This window comes from Battus philenor, unplaced genomic scaffold (genome assembly GCF_028537555.1).
Source record: "Battus philenor isolate CCGP_79_NKW_IND1 unplaced genomic scaffold, ilBatPhil1.0.hap1 SCAF_10, whole genome shotgun sequence".
In the NCBI taxonomy this organism is placed as follows: domain Eukaryota; kingdom Metazoa; phylum Arthropoda; class Insecta; order Lepidoptera; family Papilionidae; genus Battus; species Battus philenor.
Genome location: NW_027181662.1, coordinates 10,478,893 through 10,505,049, shown reverse-complemented (window position 1 = coordinate 10,505,049; position 26,157 = coordinate 10,478,893). Strand labels below are relative to the sequence as shown.

General features: G+C 32.6%; 1 protein-coding gene across 9 annotated transcripts in view; it reads right to left on the bottom strand.

Annotated features, from left to right (window-relative positions):
- Antp (Antennapedia) overlaps window positions 1–26,157 on the bottom strand; it is a 221,922-nt gene that overhangs the window by 71,910 nt on the left and 123,855 nt on the right. Inside the window, exon 1 of one of the 9 annotated variants that reach the window (XM_068765784.1) lies at window positions 18,389–18,680. The exons of 7 other annotated variants lie outside the window; for them this stretch is intronic. The gene's annotated coding sequence lies outside the window, so the exon portion shown is untranslated. Of the gene's footprint in view, window positions 1–18,388; window positions 18,681–26,157 lie in introns of those variants that run through there. One more of the 9 variants, XM_068765799.1, reaches the window with a different exon arrangement.

Here is a 26,157-nt window from a genome sequence, read left to right as displayed (position 1 = left end):
TATTGCATCAGAACTGTCAAATGTATAATACTCAATCATTTAATATGGATACATTCCATTTTAACACTCGGATGATAATCAATTTGTTGTATTTATAACGAAATTAATGAAAATTAGATAGCTTCTGCTTGGTATATGCTTTTAAAAAATCATTGGTTTTACGGTCGCTTTTAATATGAGCATGAATAATCAATAGTGAATTATGGGTTAAGATTCTAATAAAACATTAGACCGGCAGAATGTTATTCAAATAAATTAAGCATATTATATCTTTTTAATTAACAAAATCTAAATTTAGATAAAAGAGAATTTTAGGTAGATAAACATAAATGATATTTTTTTGTTTATAGAGATTTGACGTTAAACATAGGCATTAAGCGAATAAGTATTACTACCTAAACGATAATATTGTGAGTGCTGTGTTAGTGCGGGCTTTATTATTTATTGTACGGAAAACAGAGCAAACTAACCAAAAGTGTCCGCGGGACGGAAACAGCGGGAGGCAACGCAACTAAATAAAGTGGAATAAAGAAAATAGAACGACGTGTGTCGCCGCACAGGGACCGTAGAGTGTCTTTATAGATAATATACTAAAACTGCACGTTTATCTCATTGAAATACGTTTATTAAACATTATTACTATACAATAATATGACAAAGTAAAATTGTAAAAACAAAAATGTTTCACACGTTTTCAGATACTTTTATATTAATCAGAATAATTCTTAATACTTCTACTTACTAGTGTTTATACAGGGTGATAGGTTACCGTTACAAAGAGTGTGAAGAGGTGTATGTAAAGCTCGTTTAACAATACAAATCTTAAGAGCTTTTACACTATTTCCAATTACCCTGCTTAAAACGATCTCTCTAAAATTTGTTACAATAATTTATTTTTCTCTACGGGAAAAAAAGTCGACAGAGACATAGTAAACAAGAATTAATTTCAATGTGTACTAATCAGTGCGATATTTATAATTTCTGGAACCATTGATTTTTTAATAGGTTTTACCATACATTAATTGCCAGCAAATAGGTTGTAAATTCCCTCTTTTAAAGCATTTACTTCTATAACCAATTACCCGTCATAATAAATAAAAAAATCAAGTCTAAAATGTTATACAATAATCATGATTTAACAATTTATGTCAGTCATATGTTGTTACGTTTAAAATAATTCAAGGGCAGCTCTAATGCTTTCGTAGTTAAAGCGAGAGGGCAACACCGGGAAAGCAAAGCGTGGCAGGAAAACGGGACAAAAAGGGTGGCGTGTACTCGCCTCTGCAAACCCCGTGAGGGTTGATGCAGGGAGAATTGTGCGCGAGCGACGCAAAATACTAATATCTATAATAAACGACACCATTTTGTTTACCTCTTAAACTAATGTTTATTTTTACATATTATTCTGTTCAGTCTCTCGATCGAATTACAGAAGAAATATTTCAGTAATACTTATGGAATAGATTTATGTTTAGATGCAATTTCTAATCGAAATAACACTAAGACGACTTGTGAAATTTTCTAAAAAAAATAACGTATCTGTTTATTAACAACTGTCCATTGCAATTGTTAACGGTTGTAATAAGAAACGGTGAGAAAAGAAATTTCTTAATTTTTTGGATTTCTTTGTTTAGTCTTTGACTTTAATCTACACTTTTCCTTCTTTTTATTTTCTTATTTTAAACATAAAACGAAGAAATTTATTGAAGATTAACTTTCAACAAGATTAACTTTCTTAAAATCTGATGAAAGTGCAGCGTGTGTAAAAATGTAGTAATTAAAATTAACACAATATATTCTCAAAAAACAACATCTGATAAGCAAAAAAAAAATCATAACAGAGACACAATGTTTTGTTGTTGTATATGAAAAGGATTGTAAATATTTTAAGCATGTTATTTTCGTAGAAAGAAAGACAAAAGAAAACACTTCTAGCTATTTCCTTTTGTACAAAAGCTCGACTAAGACAAAGCCAAGCCAACCCATTAAAGTTACAACGTTCATAGCACATATGCATCGGTAACATTGCACTCCTTTATTTTCACTCCATTTTTCCATTTCCGCCAAACGAAAGCGACTTTTCAGGGCGCCTTTTTTCCAACGGAAAAAGCTGCGAGGAATTGTGGTGAAAATAATAATAAAAAACAATGAGCGAAGAGAAACGGAAACAAAAATTTGCTTTGTCATAAATCGTGAAACGCTTCCGGTTCGTTGCCTTAACACAAAGAAAGTTTGTCGGACTTATCGAGTTTTTTTTTTCATTTCCTCGAGTCTAATGAAAAGGCCAGATAATTATTCTCCCACGGATATTCAATGAATTGTAATTATTTTTCAATTATTAAGGCATTATTTCTTTGATTTTTTTTTCATTTTCATGCTATGATCAAACATTATAGAAATTACGTTTGGTTTACGATAAATACACTTCTAAAAAGTTTCTGCAATGTAATATTTACATGCTAGTAGATGTAATAAAGATTTACATAATTTTTGTGATAAAATATAAAAGACACTTTAACTTTTAAGTGTTATTCGTACGCATATAACTTCGTACTGATGTCGGGCAGTTTTTAAGAGTATTGCATTTAAGCGGAAGCGCTTAAACACATCGCTCGACACAAATCCCAAGCGAAGAGATTCCATTAAGAAAATCAAAAAAGGCCTCCTCAGTTCACGGCACGCGACTATTTTCATTTAGCAAAAACAACCCATAAATTGTCATCTTAACGAGATTTCTGTTTTTGCTGGATTCGCACCCTTGAATGTTCGCAAACTAGGAGTTTGGTGATGTCTATGCTTTTAGGGATTGTTGCGTCAGCGGTCTACTAAATCTCTGTACACGTAGTGATGTAATTTGTGTTGATGTTAATTTACAATTAGCTCAATTTTTATTTTTTTTGTTTTTAATATTGTTTTAACTATATTTATGCATGCTGGACAGAGGTAATATAGACCTCTCTTATTCGCTTTTATGTATGCGAAAGGAATAGTGTGCATGAACAACTGTAAAGAAGTTTAAAATGATTTTACATGCGGCAATTTTAAAATTTACGTACTTTTTTAATTCTAAGTAATTTTTTTACCAAAAATACTAACAAAAAATTTTCAAAGTTTAGACTAAACAAGAATGAATGAATATATGTACACAAACGTACCACAGCATATGTTAAACGGAAATCAGATCACTATCATTTTGGCAGCAAAATGTCCAATGCTAGACATAGATTTTTAACAGGACCGGTTATAAGCGGTGTGCATTGAACATTAAGACCGCGTTGACGTTAGACAAATGGCAGAAGCATGTAAACGCGTCCTTGTCTTGTTGTTTCACTGGTCACCAAGACAAATATAAATATTAACTTTCAAGATACGTACAGATATTCACTCTGTAGGCGAACACAGTATACTAACACTCGATACTTAGCTCAATCAACAACATTTACATATATATAGCATAATTGGTTAAAATAAGTGTAAAATCTTTAACATCTGTATCCAATTATTCTGTGTAAAATAATCACTGTACCTATCTATACAATATATCAGGTATTAATTTATTTTTCCATAGAAATACGACAGGTTAACAATAATTTCTGACAGTTAAAATTATGCAGGGACATTTGTCTTTTTATTATCGTAAATAATAATTCATTTTAAAATGTAGCAATGCTAATTTAAAAAAGTCTTATTACTTTAACCCCTTTAAAGCTTTTACACCGATAACTAGTCACCGTGTTTAAAATTTATAGCATATTCAATACTAAATGTGTTTTAGTAGTTATAAAAACTAAAAGTAAATATATATGATCAATTTGTAAACTTAAATTATGTTTCACGAATTAATAGGTGGTGGTGGGGTTAAATGGTGCAAGCGCAACTGGTGTTGTAAAATTTATTGCACCATGCAGGCTAGAACGAAAACCATTTATTTTAAATACCAATCCAGCTCTAATTGTGAAAACGCTAGTAAATGCATGCAAATTCTATAGGTTTTTTTTTTAAACAACAATTTAAATAGTTGCGCAGACGCCGTGCTTTGGCACGCGAGTGCAGCGCATGCGTGTCAAGACAACGGCCAATGTTGCACCCGCTCATTATTTATTGCCACAACGATGAATTAGGTTTGTTTATAACATCTTTCATTTGCGGCTTAAGTAAAAAGCTTATGAATATGTTAGTGCTCTCACTCGCAACTTTAATGAGTAACCGCATATAAATTGTACGGAATTAGGTACAATTTTTTTCGTTCCATTAGAACGAAAAAGTTACGTTAAATTTAATTAACATTCTATTACTATGGTTTCAAGCGAATAAGATTGTAAGTGATATTTTTAATTTAGTTAAATACAAATAAAAAAATACATAGAAGTAACTACATTTTTCTTGTTCGCGGGTTTTTCATAAAGTATCAAGTCATATATTTACAATAATAGAATTGTGTGGATTACATTACTATTAATAATCAAAGAAAATAAATTACAATAATAATGACAACAAGAAAATGTTGTCTTTTTATGATATATTTATTATTATAAAATGTTAAGAAAGAATTTAAATTAAGGTACATATTAAAAGATAAACTGAAATATACTTCGAGAATATCATAATTAAAGTGCCGTTTCAGTTCGGGTGGCAGTCACGTGATACCGTTGCCCAAATTATCCGGGCATCGTGTCATCTTGTCCCAATCCAATATGGCGCCATAAATCCTCGAAGGGGGAGATGGTAGAGGGGGTACGTCACTCAAACTTTCTCTGTACTCCGTCTTGCCTCTCGTCTTGCAGACTAGGGTGAGTACGGACAGACATATAATCTGTTTTTATTTACTTTGAATCGCACGAATGGACAAACGGTCGGTCTTTTTATAAAGACTACGTATACAAATATATCAATAACGTCTTGTATCTTTAACTATTGCACCTTTTTAAGTGATGATGAAATGCGACGAAGGAATGACAATACGTTATGGTTTAAGGAAAAATGAAATTAAGTGAAAGTTTATTTTTGTGTTTATTTGTGTAAACGGCTCGTGAGGTCGTTTGCTTGTTTGCTGACGTTACAATGTCGGGCGGTTCGCGCCGAGGAATTCTCGGATAGAGTTCGAGCGGCGGGATGAGTAATCTCTTTTGTTTTTCTAAGAACGTTCGAGCCGGCCTTCTCGTAACGTCGATCGCAGTCGATTATCGACTTGTTCGCTACCTACATAAAATGTTATTGATATAGACTCGAGATTATTTATACAAATTTCAAATGTTTAGAAAGGATAGGCAAGATTTGTTAGTGTTGGGATATTTAAAAATGTGTTAAAGAACATTACAAGAGACAGTTTTATGACATTTACGTGTTTAATATAAATATTATTTCATTAATTCATACTACAAACTGAAATCATATTCACTTATATCATATACCGAACCTTGAAGTTTTTCTAGGTTTGTTTTTTTTAACATAACGACCGCGAAATAAAAATGACGATGTCATTGCTAAGTTTTTTTGTCATTGCTAAGTTTCTAATTATTAAATAACTAATATGCGAAATAGTATAAATTGTGTATGATTAATATAAATATTACAAAGTACCAAATACTTGAATTATCATGTTACAATCTTTACAATTGAATTTTATTAAGTAGGGCTAAGTTGATGAATATAATTTATTATATATTATAATATATTATTATATTACTCATCTAATTATACACCGAAAAGTCACTGAATTTGTGATTAGATCAATGTCATATATTTTTTGGTAACAATGATGTCAATAAAGGAAAACAAGTAATTGTAAATAAGTAAAAATAAGTAATTAACATGTAGAATTCTAAAGTCCGTTTCTCTATTCTACGCATAACGTATCAATGATTAAAATTCAGTGATATTAGGGGATATTTGCTGATTTCAAGCTATACGTTTACACTTTTATTATTCGAAAACGGCTGCTAATAACATGTCATATTAAAAATCAATTTTGTATAAACTTAATTTAAATATTATTAACATTTATATACCAAACAATCCGCTTCTTTTAATTCTAATTCGGTAAAATAATGCAGCAGCCTGAGCCGTCGATCTTCGTTACTTTGAAAGAGATCTAGCTAGGCACCCTTTGTCCTGCTGCCTCGAAACTGTGGAATCTGCAAATGCCGGGCAGCAGTGTAAGCCAGATCCAAAAAAATGTTATTAGTCCACGTGTCTCTCCTACTTATAACATGTCATTCCTAAGAATATAACTTAAATGTCTTACACTTTTACGGTTCGTAATCCGCAACATATTATAAAAATCGTGTTAAGTTTATATTTTGTTATAAACTAAAGTTGAATATTATTGACAGTGATCATTTATGTACCAATTAATCCGCTTCTTTTAACTCAAATCCAGTGAAATAGTAGCAATGTCAGCCAGCATGTAGCAGTCAGAACCAAGGCTCTCCCTCGTCTTTTGTCCTGCCTTCTCGAATCCGCAGGATCTGTTAATGAATGGTCCTTGAGCCGCAGTGAGAGTTCGTTACAATAAAAATCTATTAATTGACTTTTATAAATCCAATGTCACAGGTCGCAGCAAGAAGTGCAATGCATTCGTGACCTAGCCGCAAACTAAAACGCGCTAAAACATAATCGTGCTCCGTGTACACTTATCAGCTCAATTACACCGCCCTTCTCTTGTTTTTATTTCACTAATACGAAATGTTTGCATTTAAATTATATCACAAGCGCGCATTACATTTTTGTCTCGTAATTACGTTAAGTTGTTACTTTAATTGTTCGATTAAACATCAGCACACTTAATAGGTGTCGATAAAATTTTACGTTTTGTTTTTATCACTATTATAACTAGTTAAAACTACAAAATAAAAACTTAATTGCTTTTACTTGTAAAGGTTTCAACATTGTTATAGAATTTCGTTCCGTCCATTTAAATATAACTAGAAAAACATCGTATATCATCGCATTTCAAAATGACGGAGTTGTAAGTTGAAACTGGTGCAATAGACTGTTAATAAATATTGTACATTACATTATTATACCGTACAGCTGACTGTTTGGAATTTAGTTAGTGCTTTCATCGAACTCCTGGGTAAGTTTCACAAGAGAATATAATTAAGTTGGAACTGCCACAACAATCTTATTAAGGTTCGCGTGACCACACACTATGCGGTAGAGGATAAAGTTATCTTGCTATTGGTTTTCAATAAAGTGACCATCCATCACGCCGCCTTAGCTCAGCGGGGGGCGACTATATTAGAAAACGTCTATCGGATCTGTATCTTAAGTAACGTGAAGTGTGAAAAATATAATTACAATTTAGAGCAGCGCAGAGTAGCCTTATATTATGTAAAGGGAAAATCAAAAACAATAAAAATAGTAAATAGCAACGAACTTTTTAGATGCCACTAATTCTATTTTTTAGGGTCGTACATTCAAATTGTACATCGCAATTTGGTTCGCATAATAAAATGATGCTAGAAAAATATAAGAAGGCAAAAAATTCTACAGCATCATAAATTACTTATTTAATTTGCGTTAGACAAAACGGGGATGTACAAAAGGTAATTACAATTATAATGCCATTCATTACGGACATTGTTTTTTTTCTATTGGGAAAAGTAGATTGAATAAGTTTGAGTGGAACAAAGATTATTTTTGACAAACCTGTTTAAATACAAAAAGGTTGCTGCAAATTAGACTTTATTGCGTTAAAATAAGGACAGCAGAGTTGTATGTATAACGTGGCGTGGTTAGATATTGCCCGCTGTGTTTACGACTATAACGGAATGAGCGGGATCAAGCGGTCGAACGTTTGGGATTTCGGGCTAGTATTAATTATGCAAACAAAACAAGTTTATTGTATCTTCGGACAATGTACCGAACCGTTAGGACATTTTGCGTAATTTTAAAGAAAAATAACCGATTTTTTACCAAAGTTGACATAATTGTTTGAATATTATACGTAATGCACCATGTAATTAACATCTAAATAACTTAATTTTGTTTGTAAATTGTTAAATAAGAGACATATAAGATAAATATAAGGAGTTATAAGTTTCTAGCTATTAAAACAGGAATAGCATTTCTCTGTCATTGTTTGTTGGTAACGTGGCGGTCATCTGCCAATTAATTCTCACGCTTGGCAGCATTTGTTTTTTGGGTAATTTATGAGCCCACTAAAAATATGATTAGCCTAACACGAGTTGTATAAAGACATCACTCAGCGGGGCCTTTATTGCCTCATTTGGACAATTCGAGGGCATTTCCTTGAACCATGACAGACCATTGCTATAAGGTCTCCGTTTAATATACTCTACCGTTATAATATCCAGTTCTTTTTAAACATAGAAGGTCAAGTAGGGCTGGTGCATGAATATTCCGTTTGATTCCACCGTCCACGCTTTGATCCGTTTGATTCGATTTTTAAAAAAGGCAGGACACAGTGTTAACGCAGCCGTCGTAAACTTTATAGCTTTCTTGATGAGCCATGAGAATTCCTAATGACCATGCACTGAGTAGCAACGATTCATAAATTATTAATTTATCTCAATAATTATTCAAGTATAAACTATTAAATATCCCGTTGATTTCTTTATGTATAAGATATCGAGATGAAATTTAAAGTAAAGAAAAGACTAAAACGTTTTTTCTAGATTATAAGAAGAGGTGGTTATAGAAAAAATACCTAATATCTCAAATGTCAAAACGTGACATTGAGTGATTTGTAGCTAAGCTCCGCCTGTCCCGTGTTTCAAACATCACCGCTTCGGGCAGACAGCTGAGCTCTAAGCTTTGCAAGGGCGCAACCGACACGCATACACCTGCTCCATTCGCACCCATTGAAACCGCTTATATCTATTTCACACGTCGGATAAGACTCTATCCTATTCTATAAACGGCACTACCTATTGCATGGTATACTTACCTGAGAGCTTTTGTGTAAAAGTTCAACGCTTTTTCCTGTGCAGTTCTTGTGTAAAAAGATTCTGCAGGAAGCACATCGCACAAAGAGTTTTTCACCGCTGTATTGTGCAAAATTCTTACATCAGAAATATAAATTTTACAATGACAATAATCTTATATTTTTTTTAAAAAAATGCTAAATTTCTTAACGTATTTAAAAAGAAGAACTTAATTCACTATAGTGCTCAAGTTTTAAAATTTTTGATAATTCAAATTTACAGCCGATGTCGTTTCGTTAAGTGTATGGTTAAAATTGAGGTTAATGCTGTGATAAATAAATAGAGCTATAAAATGGGTCCATTTATGTATGAATCAAACCACTTAATAGGCATGGACATGTGGTCTTTATGAATGGACGTTAATGATCAAACACTTTTCGTATGATCTGTATTTGTTTCTTAAGTCATTTGAATTTTCAGTTATCTGTGTAATACTGTGTCACTATTAGATTTACAATTAAAAAAAAATATTATGCGTATCTATTTCGTAGTTATCCTTGTTAAGTTCAGATCTATAAATCCATTGACTGAAATCAAAGTTTACGATGCAGAATCTTGTTGTAAATGCGATATCAGAAAACGGATTAAAAACCGTAACAGTTGAAGGACAGATGCCCTGTTTTGTCCATCCAATCTATCGTTCAAGTAACCCTCGGTTGATATAAATAGCTTCGCTTTAAGTGGCAAAGAGCGCCGACGCGGGCCCTTCGCCCTTCCTTAGATAACATCGCATTAGCCCGCCGAGGGAAGCGACACCGTTCGCTACTGGTTTTTGTCATATTAATAATAAATGTTAAACAATGTTGACGCTAAAGTGAATCGATTAAAATTTACACGTATTAACACAAAAAAAATGCATTACTATCAATTCTCTGACAAGATCTGCTCTAAAGTTTTTATATTACATTGTTGCAAATTGTATAAGTAATTGCAAGCGTTCCTTATTTTTTTCAAAGGTAATTAAAATTAATTACTCGTTATCCGATCTGCTCGCCGAAAAGAGGGAGAACCTGCACACTTTGCGGACACATTCTAAACAAAAGTTACTAATCTGATAGAATATATACAGGCTGATTGATTATAGCAGTAAAAGCTACAAAGGGGTAAATATATAGCTCATTTCTCAGGCACAAGTTTTACACCTATTTTCAATCACCCCGTAAAAAGTAATCAATCTGAAATATATTATTTATTTGTTCTATTTGAACGCGACTGACAGTATTAAGTCTGCCAGGAGAGACAATAGCTAATTATAGTAATCCGGTCTTTAAAAAGGCTTTTTCTTTCTTTATTATCAAAACTATTTACTATTTTAGACACCACTAATTTTACGATAGATATACTACAAGTTAATTGTCAGCAAATAAGCTATAGATTTTTTCTATTTTTTACCTTTTACATGTTAAAGTCATCCTGTATTTCGCAAAAATTTTCACCAAATCAAGTGGAATTTGGTTATAATTACTATCGTCATTTTGCGTCGTTCTGTATTTTTTTTTGTTGTTTTCCATCTTACCGGTTGGTGTAGATGGACAGCTTGCTCATATGAGTAATGATGTGCCTGAGTAAATAGTGCATTGACGTTGATTCGAGCGGAAAGCGATGCGGTGTCGCCCTGTGTGGCGTGTACAAATTATTATCATTAAGAAACTGTGTCCAAGATAAATAGTAACGATGATATATAAACCTATGAAGCATCGGAGAATTCTATTTCATATAACACTGTTCTAAAATAGATAATTTAGAAAGTCAATTTCATTCACGACCTTTTTCGAAAGAATTTACGTTTAAAACGAACTTTAAAAAATTAATTTATTAACTTATTCATATAATTATATACATAGGATTAATCATAGCAAAATTAAAGAAACTAGAATCAGAATGAAATTCATTATAATGGCATCCTTCATTTTAAAGCTACGAGAATATCGTGTACGCATCGATCTGAGAAGAGTCCACAACTGTGACAGTTTTTTTTTTATTTTTAATGAGAATACATCGTTATAATCTTTTTTATAATAATATACTCGTAAATACTCTTTACTATTTTTAAAAATAATAGAAAGCACTAATTAATACTGAAGTAATCGTAAATAAATTGCGTGGTGTTAATAATTCGCAACCGTACCCGAAATATGAAAGTTAGGTATCAGAAAGTGATATCAATGCGATGCTATAAAACTTGAGAGTGATTTGTTTTCAACGATTCGATTGAGCGATTTTTTTTGCATTAATAAACATTGGATCCCAAACTAACCACGCCAACACGCCTGTTGGCAGTTGGTCGATATAATTTTGCACTCGATTATAACTTCCCTTGCTTATTCTACAAAAACGAATCTATTATCATATTTTACTTTTTGTGGCCATTAAAATCATCTTTTATTTATAGTTATCTGAACTCACTATTTTCTAAGTCTATTTTAAGTTTAAAATCAATTACTTCAATACGAATTATTTCACCCATGTACAATGATGGTATTTGAGATAAATTTAACATGTGCTTTAATAATGAAACAATGCAATAACTTTTTAAAGCTTTTGCGAGAGACTGTGATGAGCGCGAATTAAAACTTTATGAACATACAACAACTTTCACCTCGTTAATAATTGCATACACTCTAATTAAACAAATTATATAAGACTTCCATAGCAATACCAATTATATGAACTTGTAAGTAATCACTTACGTGTGTATGGAGCCGCTATAGATGCCTAGAAGATTGTAGTTTCAGACTAATTAAATTGTTAATGCGATAAGTTAATATTTAATAAGCATGCTGCTGACGTTGATAATTTTCCAAGATAACTGGATAAGTACGCCCACTTGCTACCTGTTACCTTGTTTCCATGTACTTTTAAAGTTGTGAGCAACCATTCATAAAACGTTAAAAGTAATTTATGTTCAAACATAAAACGATAGCTCGAAAGCAATATCGAGATTGCTTTTAAATCGATTCACCAACACTTAACATTTGCGATTCCTTTTATCGATAGACCATAGAGATCCAATATCGATAATAGGGTCGGAATCGAGTTGTGTTATAAGGTATTCCCGTCACAAACTGTTCAGTTCAGGGGTCTTATTCCGTAGCCGTTAAATCCACTAATACATTTCGAGCTCAGTGTCGACATCGGGCAAAAATCAGGGCGAGTGTTGCCGCCCTGCATAGCAAGCAGGCGGGATTGCGAGCAAACGCTCCTCACCCGCAAGATAACTTTGGCGGACTTCGAAAATAACGTGTTTTAACTTTTACTTATATTCAATGCGTATTAACTATTTAATGTATGTTCTGTTCGAAGTCATTGTACATTGATAAAATGTAATTTTGTCTTTTAAATTTCTGGAAGAACATTTAAAGATATTTTCTGGTGGATTGTCTTTCTCTGTCTCTCTAAGTTAGAATCACCGCGATACCAACATCTCTCACTAAACCGTAGTAAGTACATATAATATAGTATAAAGAACAAATTACCGTGTCGATGAGGCGTAACAACTAATATTTTTCAATATCTTAATACAGTTTCATTGGATACAGGTGTAAAAGCTTAAAGTTAATGTATAGCTTATATGCTGTATGGTAAACCCTAACGTAAAAATTTATATTTTCAGAAAAAATAAATAATGTTATAATAATAAAATAAAAAATAGTGAAATTCCAATTACAACACGTTAGAATAAATTGTTGTTTACTATTTGTCTTTGCAGAAATAATACTACCGGTATTTATTAACTTGGTACGATACATTAGAGTTTCGGAGTGATCGTTTTTAATCAGTTTTAAAACGTTTTTAAATGATCTGCTTTAAAGATTTTCCCGGCAAATAAGCAACAGATTCACGCCTTTACAACTCTAACATCTATTGGCAATCATTGTGTATATTATCATTAGCAATTGTATTGTGTTTATATAATGATTATTTTTTTTTCATTTCATCTAACTAAGCCGCCATGTTTAACTGTGATTACAAGCTTCATCTAAATTCTTAATAAGAGACAGGAATGATTACGCTTACCTCGCATATGCGTCTTAAGACTACCTTAATAAATTTGTCTGTCCACCTGATGGGTATCCTTCGCTGCGTATCTTGGTCTCCACTTCTGAACTTTATAAACGCTTCCAAAGGCCTTCTATATTATTATTTATAATAATTAAAATCAATTACTTAGTTACTTATGATATTATACAAAAGACAAAAGAAAGCCTTCCGTTCATGTCCTGTCTTTTTAACGCTTTCAAAACTTTTGTCCGTGCAAAAAATTATGACTTTGTTTATAACTGTCTAGTCTGTTCATTACATTTAGCTTGTAAAAAATATTACCAATAATGTGAAGATTTTAACTTAAATCCTATTAAGTAGAAATAATGAATAGCATGTCATTTGAGTTTAGTATTATATACACGTGAAGGTGTAGTTACGTACATGTGTTTGACAGTACATTTGGTCGTTAAATGGTCGTCTCGCCATTGGCACGGCGCCGAATGTCGTGTGGGGTTTGATCCCCACAAGGAACAAGTACTTTTTGATTTAAAACCATTTGTTCCCGTCTGTATACGGGTAAAATAATTACTCGATTACAAGCACTAATAAAATAAAAATCGCGGTATTAATCCGCACAAATTACTAGTGCAAATTTAGGCCATTGTGAATAACAGGTTAAATTATAAATATTATCATAAATTTTATTGCAGAGTGAAGGGTAAAGTTTCTTTGACACTCTTAGAAGTTTTCACGGATCATTATAAGTTATTATAAATAGAATTAGCACAACTGCATCTTCGTTTTCTGTGATATAGTTTAAAGAGGCTACAGCTTGCTTAACAATTTAAAGTAATGTAGGTCTGGTATAAGAATTTCTGTGTTTAAAGTCACGCGATGTTCAGCGTCTTGTCTACACAAAACGGAAAGATGGACTTGATACGAACACAGCTTTCTAATTGGCTCCAATAAATATAAATAAACCTCATTTAACCTCCCTTTGCACGTACTTCGTTTTAATGGAACTGGAGTTAAAAAAAATCACTTTAGACAGTAATAAATATAATGGAATGGAGTCGTTGAAAATGGCAAAGTATTTGTGTAGCAGATGTTAAAATATATAATGAAGTAAATTAGAGATACACTCATCTATATATATTAAAAAAGGATATGGTATCTTTAAATATTAAAACATTTACTACAATAGTATTGTTCTATAAAAGTTAACACTGATTTAATAATCATGATTGCAATAGAAATGCACAAGTATAGTTTATGTATTTGTTTGTTAATGGAACTATGCCTATTCACGTTGTGTTAAAAAGTAAAAAAGCACTTTTTTCGAAAGCAAGCAAACAATGCAATATGTGGTTTATTGTTTACGCAATCGAAATTTGAAGCTTGTTAAGATGGGAAGCATGGGGATTCCCCACTCGAAGCCGGGTCGTTAAATTCAACTTTACGACGCACTCACCCGTCTACAACCACGAAGCGTTTAAGGAGCCGTTATACTAACCTTAATTGGCATATTGAAATTATAGAGCCATAATACTTGATTTACGACTGCGTTGAACTTAACACTAACATTTTTGTAGTAGTTTGTCGAGCAGTGTGGTTTTATTACGTCGATCAGAATGATTACCGATTACCATGTCCCTTTCGTTGTCATGCGTTCATTTGGAGTTACGAAAAAGAATTTCTTTAAAATTGCCACCTCACATCTTTAATGATTATATCTCTCCGATATTTGTCATGTGAATAAATAATAACAATTCAGACACAAAGGTGATAATAATAAAAACCTTTGAAAAAAAATTATAGTCTTTTTTAAGACAAATATTGAGTCATGTTAATGGTTAATCTTCGATAGTTAAATTAAGAAGAGAATTTTAGTTAATAATTTAAATAATAAATATATTTCGAAAAGACGTTTATTAAGAAACAGCGCTATAACATAAAAAATAACGTGAGCTTTGATGTTATACAGCGTATAATATTAATATAAATATGTAAGCAATTAACAAAGTAGTTAATGTCAATTAACTTATAATTTAGAATAAAAAATGAGGATTCTAAAATTAATCATGGCTCAAGTTTATCTAAGATATATAAAAAATGGTTATAAGATGATTAGACGTGCAATTTAAATATAATCGTATTATTTTATGGAAAATAAATACAAATGTGTTTGTTTTATATATGATGTACCTGTTTTGCATTTAGAGATAACAGTGTTTTATTTAATTAAATTATTGCTATACGCCATTTAGTTGTTTATTATCTGTGCAAAATCGAGTTCGAACAAAATATATAGGAAGTCTATAATCATTACTCACTACAATGACATAATAATCAATTAGTGTCCATACTAATTACTCTTTCGTGTCTAGACTTTGATTCTTAATTTATTTAAAGAGAACAATTTGTCAGAAAGATTCGAATCTAAAATTGTGCTAAATAATTCGCGTGTTAAAATCGCCGGAAACTTTTCAAGAGCTGACGTTTTTTTCAATTGCAATTTTCCCAGTATTTCCATATTTGCGTGGTTCACGCTCACAATATCACTTTCATGTTTTCGCGTCTCTCACTACCGGCCGCGTAAATTCGAAATGCCTGATTCTGGCGTACACCAGTATTTTAATTACTCGTTTCGAGAATGATTTATAGCACGCTCACGCACAAATGGCACTACCATTGTTGTTATGATCATTTACCAAATTTTTATAGATTTTAAAAAACTTTTTTTTTGTTCTGTAAACAATACTAGTCCAGTCTTTTTGAATAGTATAAAGTTGTATAAAAAGTAATCTAGGTTATTTTTGTTCTATTATAGTAAAGAATTTAATAAAAATATTATGTTTCAGTTGTTCGAAAAGGTTTTTGTTAAGTCGAAAGTTATTTAGGCGTCTGGTTAGTTAAACTATTCACAGTTTAATAGAAAAAGTTAAATAAATAAAACGTCTTTTAGACTAATCACTTTATTTATTGATTTGATATGTTAATAATAACAACAATGATATATATAAAATATATTAACATTATAGCAATAAGTCGTCTATCTTATTTATTCGCTTTTTTATATTCTTAGTAGGCATTCACATCCAGTACCACACTCATTTTAGAAATTATGTGATTTTATTACTAACTTATTATTTATTTTCCTTATAATACTTTATGATAAACGCATAGACCAGTGCTTATGTGTAGTATTCTCAATTCCCTCATTTTCCCATTTTTTCTCTTCGTTACACTAACTTTTGTAAAATTGCCAAATCGTTCAAATCGTTTTCGTGTTTTCCGTTTATAAGCATTATCAAAATTAATTAATGAGTCACTTTGTAAACCCAATAACACGATTTAGTTTTTTTTCTATAATCCCGTATTTTTTATTCTATTCAGAGTGTTTTTAGATCATAAAAATTATTTTGATTTATTACGTCTTTCAAATTCTTACTAAACAGCTGTGTAACTATGAGCGAAATATTTGTTGTTTCGAAAGGGTTACCTAGTATGGAACTTGTTAAGAAATTTATGAAGTTTAGACACGATCGCGGAGGAAATTGAACTGGAAAAATAAAAATAAGACACAGTTAACCGGGTCACGGATCTTGTCACTTTAGAAACATGCACGGGAATTTTTACGACCGTCTCAAATATATCTATATGTGTTTTACATTTTAAATCTGATCATTAAATTGTAACCTTTTAGAAATTTATTCAAGAAAAATGTAGTAAAATCGATAAGCTTGAATTAGTTTTTTATATATATTTAGTCATTCCTATAATACGTTGTCAATAACATTGTAACACAAATAATAAAAAAATAATGCAAATGAGTTACGATGTAAGTATTGCTTATTACACCGAGGCACTCCAATTGTATTTATGTGCGGTATATTTATCAGTGAAAGACGTTTGATTACTTTTTTTAATATAACTTGTATGAAGTTCATTTCGTTTTAAATTTTAATCGATTAACAACAATGTTTAACGAAAATGGAAACAAAAGCGGCGTTCAATAAAAAAATGAAATTATTGATATAATTTATGTTACAGAAGTAATTTTAATGTAATTAATGTTGTATGATGTGTATTACATTCTATGACCAGAACTATTACTTTTGAGTTTTAAAAATATGAACGTGTAAATATTCAAGTACGTTCAGTTTAAAGGCAAAATTTTATGCAGTATATTTTACATTCAATTATGTATTCATATTATATATCAATAAGATCTCGCTTTCACCGACCACCCCACAACAATAGCGGTAATGCCTTAAGAACGTCGTAAGCTTTGTCCACGTAAATTCTTACAAAAAAACAAAACAAAATAAAGGTCTCTTGCGCAAGTCCATTCACGTGCCACATCATTGTTACCGTTTTGGGATCTTTCGTGATGCAATGTGCCGTTAGGCCTACGCAATAGTTACTTTGAAATCTATGCTCATTCGTGTTCTTTTTTATAGACAAACATTCTAATTTTGATTTATGAACCCTCTATTAGTTCCAAGTAAAATAACTTTTTTAAAGAAATAACAATTGTGTTTTTGTCATTAACGTCTGTGGCCGCTGAAATGTTTTATCTATTGTTTCGTTCTCTATAGAAATTAGCTATTGCATTTTTTTTAATTGTCAGCTAAATAATGTTTTTAAAGTATGAGTAGCATAAATTATTCTTTATGTTTATGAACGGACGCAGACGGATCCCATTAGCTTTGCATGCGAGATAACGCGGATACGTTTCCATTTTTCTGTGACGGGATATTCCCATGGGCCGGTTGGCTCTTGCATGTAGTCATTAACTGCAGATTAGGTGTGTGTGAGAATTTGTGCATTTAATATGAAATAGCGATGTCCGCTACGAAATTACTATCGAATGAAATTTATTGCTAAATAAAAAAATATTGCTTCCGCTTGTCACGTTTTAGGCCGGAGCAGCGACTGGTTATGTTAATCGGACCTTGATTTCATTAAATCGAGAGTAAAACCAAAGTCGATTGTACAATTTATTGACTCACAACGGGTTAAGTAAAGCGCCAACGCGAGCCCAAATGCAGCCGATTAATCAAACTTTCGGCGCGTAAACGTTTTGCGTATCGGCTGCTAAGTTTCAATGCATTCAAAACAATCGAGAAGCATTCGATTTACGAGCGGCAGTCGCAACTGCTAAATTTAAGTTGTTAGGCGCGGGACAAACAATTTGCGGATTGCGAGCGCACAACTTCTGTCGCTCTCTTCTCAGCATCTTGATTTAATGCACATCATGGCGCTAAATCATATCCGATTTGGTCTTTATATTTTTATGAAATTTTATATTAAATGGATTTTAAAAAGCAATCAATAAATTTTGTTATTTAAATGTAAGTTTTCTTTGTTTCTATTTTGCTGTATGTTATTTTCGTGACGAGACAGGTCAGAGTTATGTGTCAGTCGGTATGTATGACTAGATGAGAACTTACCAAAAATCACTCGCGACTAGCTATATGAACGGCGATCACGTCGACTTATACTACAATCACATTGAATTACATACAAACAGACCCTGTATTACGTGTGTCTACGCTACCGTTATACAAACTTTGTACTTTAAAAAATACTAATTCTATTATAACTTTTGTACTAAAACGAAACTAGATAATTTCACACGTCAATGTAATGGTCCAAGTAGGAGGACGATTTGTCGAACTTATTCAGTTTCGTGCGTGGTGGGTCACGGGGATTAGAGAGTCGGGTTCAGAGCGCGTGTCGTGAGTGGGACGGCATCGCGGCGCGGGCGGGCGGCGACTGGGCGGGCGGCGCGACGGCCGCGCGCGGCGCACTGCCGCCGCCGCCGCCGCGACGCCCTCCCCGCCCCCCACACCCCTCTCGACCCCCGCACCAATCCCTCACAGCCCACTTGCTCCACGACAACTTTCTTACTAGGCTCCTGCTTAGAGTTCTCAGGACCAAGAGATTATACTAAACCGCCTATCATCATCATAATATCAGTCGATAGATGCCTAACGCAAGACATAATAAAGCCTATTCCAAATTAGTGATCGCTACGATGACCGGTCTTGCGCTACCCCAATCTAGCGACTTCCGCAACCTTAACTATATTGTCGGTTCACCTAGTGGTGAGCCTATCTACTAAGTGGAATGACTATAATCAAATTTGGCTATAACAATCATCAAATTTCTTTCCAAGCTGCTATCACTGCCCTTCGACCTTGAATTAATGATTATACAGGTTGGTATCACCAAACAGAACATTATCGTTTTTCAACCGTAAGACGTTAACTGCTGGAGAAAGATCTTTCCTACAGATTTCCAATAGGACTCGTTTAAAACGGTCAGGGTCCAGCATCACTCCTGCTTTCTGTGTCGTTCTTATACTTTTACCGTAACACCTGTAAGGTTTTAAGATTATCAAGTTTTTTTTGAAAACACCGAATACATGTCCCGAAAGATTCTTCATGGTTAAATTGATTCCATAAGATTTTATCTGCTCTATAAACGTTCTTACATTTCTGCCCTAGTAGTATCAAAACAACTGACCCGCCTGTGGAAAGCACAGCGAGGTAGAACGAGGTAGGAACAAGGTAGGAAACAAAGTGGACGAGCGCCGCCACTGAATTGACGACGGCTGACTGACGAAACCGAGCGACCGAAACTCCCTCCAAGTCTCGTCGCACGCATATCTAAGGTGCGGTATAGCGGTTTCGGCACTACTGTAATTGTTAATGCTTTCGTAGGAAGCTGTTATTAAATTTGTATAAATAAAGTACTTAGTCATCTGAATGAAAAGAAAAAAAATTTAACGATACAGAGAGCAATTAATTTTGCATATATCAATATCATTTCAGCTATATGATGTTCACAGATTTATATAGGCCACTTTTATAGATTTACCAATAAGATAGGTCAAAAGCGCTTGCCTCGAATCGCTTGCCGTAGAATGAAAAGAAAACATGAAATCACTAAAGATTTGAACATAAGATTTATCAAATGACATGTTTTTACTACGTTATTTCGTGATTGGTACTAGCATTTCACTTAAGAAATAAAAGAGAGCAAAGCAACCCTGCACTTATAATGGGTGTAAGTAAATACAGGAATGCGTTGCTTAATTTTAAACGGAAAACTAAGTAAATGTTCGAAATGCGTATAGCGATTGCCCGCACAAGTAAGTGCGACCGGATTACATAGGACCGGTATCCTTAGACGAGTCCTTGGCATTATCAGGCATTAGCGGGACCGGAAAAATATGATTAATAACATAATATGTGAAATTCCCAAAAATAATGTGTTATGATTGAATTATTAAATTAACGATCTTACAAATTACTTCCATGTGTCATTATTTATTATTAATATGGATTCAATTTGGGAATAAAATGTCTATTAACAAAAATGTTAATAGACGAATTGAATTTTTTTCCATATTTTTTAGTCAAGTAATTTCAAAATAATCCGGACATCCGGAATGAGGATATCCGTAGATGAATGAAAGTAAAGTAGCAATTCACTAGTCACAGCGCGCAGAACTAATGGCCTTAGTTCGTCAAACCACAAGGTGACTTTTGTCGTATTGTAAATCTATGGGAGAGGCTTATGTCCGAAAGTGAATGTCCAACGGCTAAAACGATGAAATGATTAATTGTATAATCATATTTTGCAATTCGAATTTGTTTGTAAAAACTTCAAGCATTTCCATCGATTTTTTATTCAACAAAAAACATCTCTTAAACTAGATGCCGTAAGAAAATAATTTCACTTCAATCAAATTTTAATCATAGCAACGTCAATCAAAGATCTATGAATACGGCCACCCACGGTGAGCTCACAAAGGACCCTTCTAATCGGCCCCTGCTCCTCCCCTCCTGGCACCCCCGGAAAAGCGTGACGGCCCACAAATATAATTTAGGTAAAACTTTCCCTCGATGGTTATGAATGCCTACTGTTTTCGAGTGCATTAACTACGAACGAAGTTTCGTGTGCGCTCGAACTGATCTCGCCTTAAAGTTCTATAAGGGAATCTAGGATATATAATTAATGCACAGCCGAATGAATGTCTACTCTGTTAAACATTATCCTGATGCCTTGCCCTGACATTTATTTTGTGATGAAAAATTTCTATATAATCACAATAGAAAGAGTAAAACAGTATTATGGTCACTACAATCTTATTCTTCTTCGAGTTATAACCAACATTAACTATGGATCGTAAACTTCTTTGCAAAGTTTGGCTCATGTTTTACCGACGATCAAAAATGTTTCTAATTTGCTATGTGTGCAGTTGACTGAAAAACTCATAAATCCTTTTTGTACACATAGTGGATCCTTTAAATTTAATTGATTATGTATTAATAAAAACGAGTTGTTAAATCGATATAGCCGTTGTATATAATCGCTTCGGACTCCACACAACGTTCATAACCGTACGCCACTAGCTTTGTTTCTCGCAAAATCGCGACACACTTTTTAATTTATTTCGTTCACAAAAAGCATTCTGCTGTTTTATTTCCATTTCAACGGCGACTTGTGCTGTAGCGGGATCTCTATTTTTATTTATTCCGCTCGCCGCTTTTTTTTGTTCCTGTTTTCAATTCGGTCCCGATCGACGCGGGCCCAAGCGGAACGTAGACGGATCTCATTTTAAATTGAATTCGTCTCTTCTTTGCATTTTTCCTTGGCGCTCCTACGCAACAATTCTAATTGGAGATATTTGCATGTGATTCCCTATTGTTTGCTTTAATTGAAACGTTCGTTATGATAAAACTGGTACGGACTCACAATGTGTGCGAACGGTATACCCGTGCATCAGCATTATAGAGAACATACAGTTTTATTTCACTCAAAAATATTATTTTTCCTTTTCTAAGACTATGTTCATTCTCACATAATACTTAGAGACTTAACTGTAAACTTTAGCACCATGTAGATAGTTGGAGTTTCTGCTGTCGTTTTTATTTCACATGGAAGTCAAATTCCGTATAATGACAAATGACCGTAATTAAATTAAAGTCATTATCTTGAGAACATATTAATTTACTAAATGAGGTCTTATCGTTATAGATAAAACCAGTTTAATTTATATTAACTGTGTTAATTTTTATAATAAATAAAAGAAAATAATTGTGCCTGTATTATTACGTACACTTTTCTACATGGTTTTTATAAATTAATCGTTGTTAGTGATAAAGGTAGAGATGTAATAGCGTTACAATTTCTATTATGATTGTTTCGTTTCAGTTGCCATGTAAACATGTCGAGTTTTATTAAATAAATTATAAAATTTTAAACATTTGATATTTACTTTCCAATATAACGAAGTTGTATAAATTATCCAAACATAAACAAAAGAATATAATAAGAACGGGTAATGTTATTTTCAAATAATTAAACAATTATTAAATTATAATTTTATGATATCTATAATAATCTTAAGTACAAATTTATCTTAAGAACAAAAATATTCAACATAGAAAAAACTACAAATATAAGGATTATATAATTGAGATATATATTTATTAAATAATAATAATTAATATATTAATGATAGCCCAGAGGTTGAGGACAGAGACTTGCGGCTGTAGATCGCGGGAACGATTCCGTGGATACAATATTATATAATTCATACTTTAAATTTTAATTATATAGGATTGCCACTACTCACAGAAAAGTTGCCAAAGGATGGGTAGCAGCGTCCTTTGCGTATCATAATAACACAGCGATCGACAACCCACCTGCCCAGCGTGGCGATTATGATATATATCCCCATAGATATTTTTGAAGGAGGCCTATGCATTGCAGTGAGCAACTATGGCTTGAAACGACGGCAACGACGAACATATTTATTATTTACATACAAGTAAGTTAAAATGTTTTTAATTTACCAGAAGTTTACTTTAAAAAAGTCAGTTCTGTTTCATAACAAGCCGTTAAGTATAAAATATATTTAAAATACATTATAACAATTTTGTGATATAGAAGGCTTTCATTGAAGTATACTGTATATTCTGCAAAATGATTGTACTGTCGCGAAAAGAATCATTGATATAGGCTGCAGGTTGATATTGAGGTAATGAATATGTATGCGGGCAGGTGTGCAACCAGCATGATTAAGTAGGTGCCACCAACGATTTTTGAACTGAACAGAATATCGATAGATTATTTATCGATGTACACAAAGAGATTTTTTTTATCGATAAAGTTATTTAGCTGATTTTCATACATTTGTCGGTGTATCGTTAATGTTGTTTACATTATTCTTAGTATAGTTCTAATGTTTAGTATGATTGTTTTCAAATATATGCCGAAGTAAATGAAGGTGATGTAAGTATTGACGTAAGCTAAGTTATATGACAAAAGAAAACTAGTCGCTTTCTCTAAAAAAAAAAACTTTACACAATGTACGCAAGTACTTAATATTCATCACGTTAATTTCGATACAAATAACTTTGGCAGAGAATCATTGATGCCTTATTTACAGATATTTAAGGTATTTACAGACTCCACAGATGTTTGTGGAGACAGGGAGCAGAGGGTAAGATCGTGTGCGAATATAGTATCAAAAGACTTGTTAGTAAGACGGAGCATTAAGGTGACATTTTCTTCATCACGAATGTAATCATTTCAAGACGTCCACGGCTGGCCATGTCCCTGTCTTTAGGATTTCCAATAGGATTGGGTGGAACCTGATAGCATCAAATCTGTTCTAATCATAAACTTGTCGAAATAACACGAAGACAGACAGACGAAATCAGTAAATTTTGGTAGGTGAAGACGAAATAAAGCCTGGAGGCTGCTTACCTATCTGGTATTTTGACAGTGTGAAAGTAATTACGGAATTTTTTGTCCTTATACTTTGTAACAGATAAAATACAGTGAACCGCCAATCAGGTCAACCGCCTTGGCTTACCAGAACGGGCATTAGTTTCATCATCATCATTATCATCTTCATTATTTAAACCACAGGATATCCATCTGGATTACTATGTATTTTTCAATAAGATCGGTTAGACGTGTTCCGAAGCAACATTTTCCGAAGACGTTAACGAGGTCATCTGTTCAACTTGTTGTTTGACGTCCTACGTCCCATCAGCCTCTTCTGGTACTGTGTTTGCCCACTACCACTTCTATCTACCCGCTGGACGTATGTCGTTTACTTTACTATGTCCCCCGATCTACTCATTGCTGATTCAAAATCTCATAGTTAGTCCCGAGCATTGCCCTCGAAATAAGAATACAAAATAGTATCGCATAAAAATAAAGCTTTAAGCGAAAAAATCTGATAACTACCTAAACCTGTGATATTAGAGGAACGATGTGAAGGAAGAGAGGCTATGCATGAAAAGATTATAGAATGAAAGAAGAGGAAAGTTAGATTATGTGACGAATAAAAATAAAAAAAATTAGAAAGTAGGTGAAAAGAATTATTAAAGAAAATGTAAATGCTCTGTCTCAAAATCAGGGAACACAAGGGATCCCCAATAACGGGAGCTATAGAAAAGAGCATTGCCCTATCCGTGACTGGTTTAGGGGCTATGAGCTTACCAATGCAGTCGAAAAGATCACGTTTCTGTTCTAAAAGGCATTACTGTTAGCACACTTTGGTTGTAGAATTTCCAGAACACCAGAAGATGAGCTTCAGTTATGATGAAGACCACTAAGAAGTACTGCTGAAAATTATTTTTTTTTATTATTATGTCTTTTATCGGATATTATTTATTTTAATATTCATATTGCATTTATTTATATGTATGTTTCTTTAATAAAATTTCAACCAAATGAAATCTTTGAATGAACTACATAATTCACGGCGCACTACGGTGGAACCCTAATGACAATACAAAAGCATCAATAAATCTATCGAATCATTCCCCTGTCGACAGCACTATAAATTGTTCACAATCAATTACAGGCTTGCCTAATCCTTGGTGGACGACGCCGTTCTTAAGCAGTAGCTACTCATTTGACACACGTACAGTTTAAATGTTGTAGCTTGATAAGCTTGTGTTCTCTCGACGATCATTTTTTAATGATAATTTGCAAATTTTAAACAAATATGCTTTTTACCAAAACAAACACGTGAAATTTAAAACAAAATTTAACAACGTATTTGAAAAATGAAGAAATAGAAATCATCTACATAGGCCAAAAATAAACATGTCAACCGCCAGTGGGTGGACATAAATAAGAACATAATAACTTACGTGCAACCAACAAATGTATATTCAAGTTTATCTTATCGAAAATTTTAAAATGAATTGAGCGCATCCAATTAAAATTTATCATAAGTTTATTGAGTTTTAATTGATTGATAATTTCGCGATTTATTTTTGAAGTAGTATTTTTATCAGTGAATTCTGAACGTTACACGCTGGGGTTGACATGTTTACATAAATTACACGATTTCTTTTTTTTTAATATAACAAAACAAAAGGGAACCTTGCTTTTTCTCTTGAAAGTATAAACTGAAACATTTTAATATAAAGAATTTACACGAATGTCATTTTAATGAAAATTCATCCAATATTATAAGTTATAATATATGTTATATTTTAGATTTCAAGTCCTTAAATATTTAAACAAATAATCTTTATTTTATCTATAGAAAATGATTAAATGTGTACCGTTAATTAGAGAAGAATGTTTATTTTGTAGATATTCTAATTTTTCGCATGTGAATTAATTATGAATCGAAGATTTCACCTATAAAACATTAAAACTAGTTTATTTAAATTAGCTTCCACGATGTCGCCATGTTCTCACGATGGAATCGATGAAATATTGTGAAACGAAAAAAACAAATCTGTCATTAATTTCGGAATCTTTTGCGGTAAGATATTTTGAGTCATTTATATCTTTAGCTATCGTAAAAGCAATTCACACCGACTGTAATATGTGAATAATCAATTACAATATTAAGTGGGTTTTGTGGTTAATAGTTATAAGAGATTGAGACTTGTAATTAGTGGCTACTAAGTTATAATTATATTGTATAACGAATACTCGGATACATATAGCTAAGATAGTATGGAGATGGTTTTATTGGAATAATACATACATTAATAAAATAATCTATTTTCGTAGCTTACATACGACCAGGCAAGTGCAGTTGGTCATCCCACTTCTAGTAACAGTTATAGTTTATATTTGTCTCGTTCGCTCATTTGCTTCAATAATTTTTTTGTGATATAAAAGTGCTATCCATAACAAGCCAACTCTCAACTTTAGATCTTTT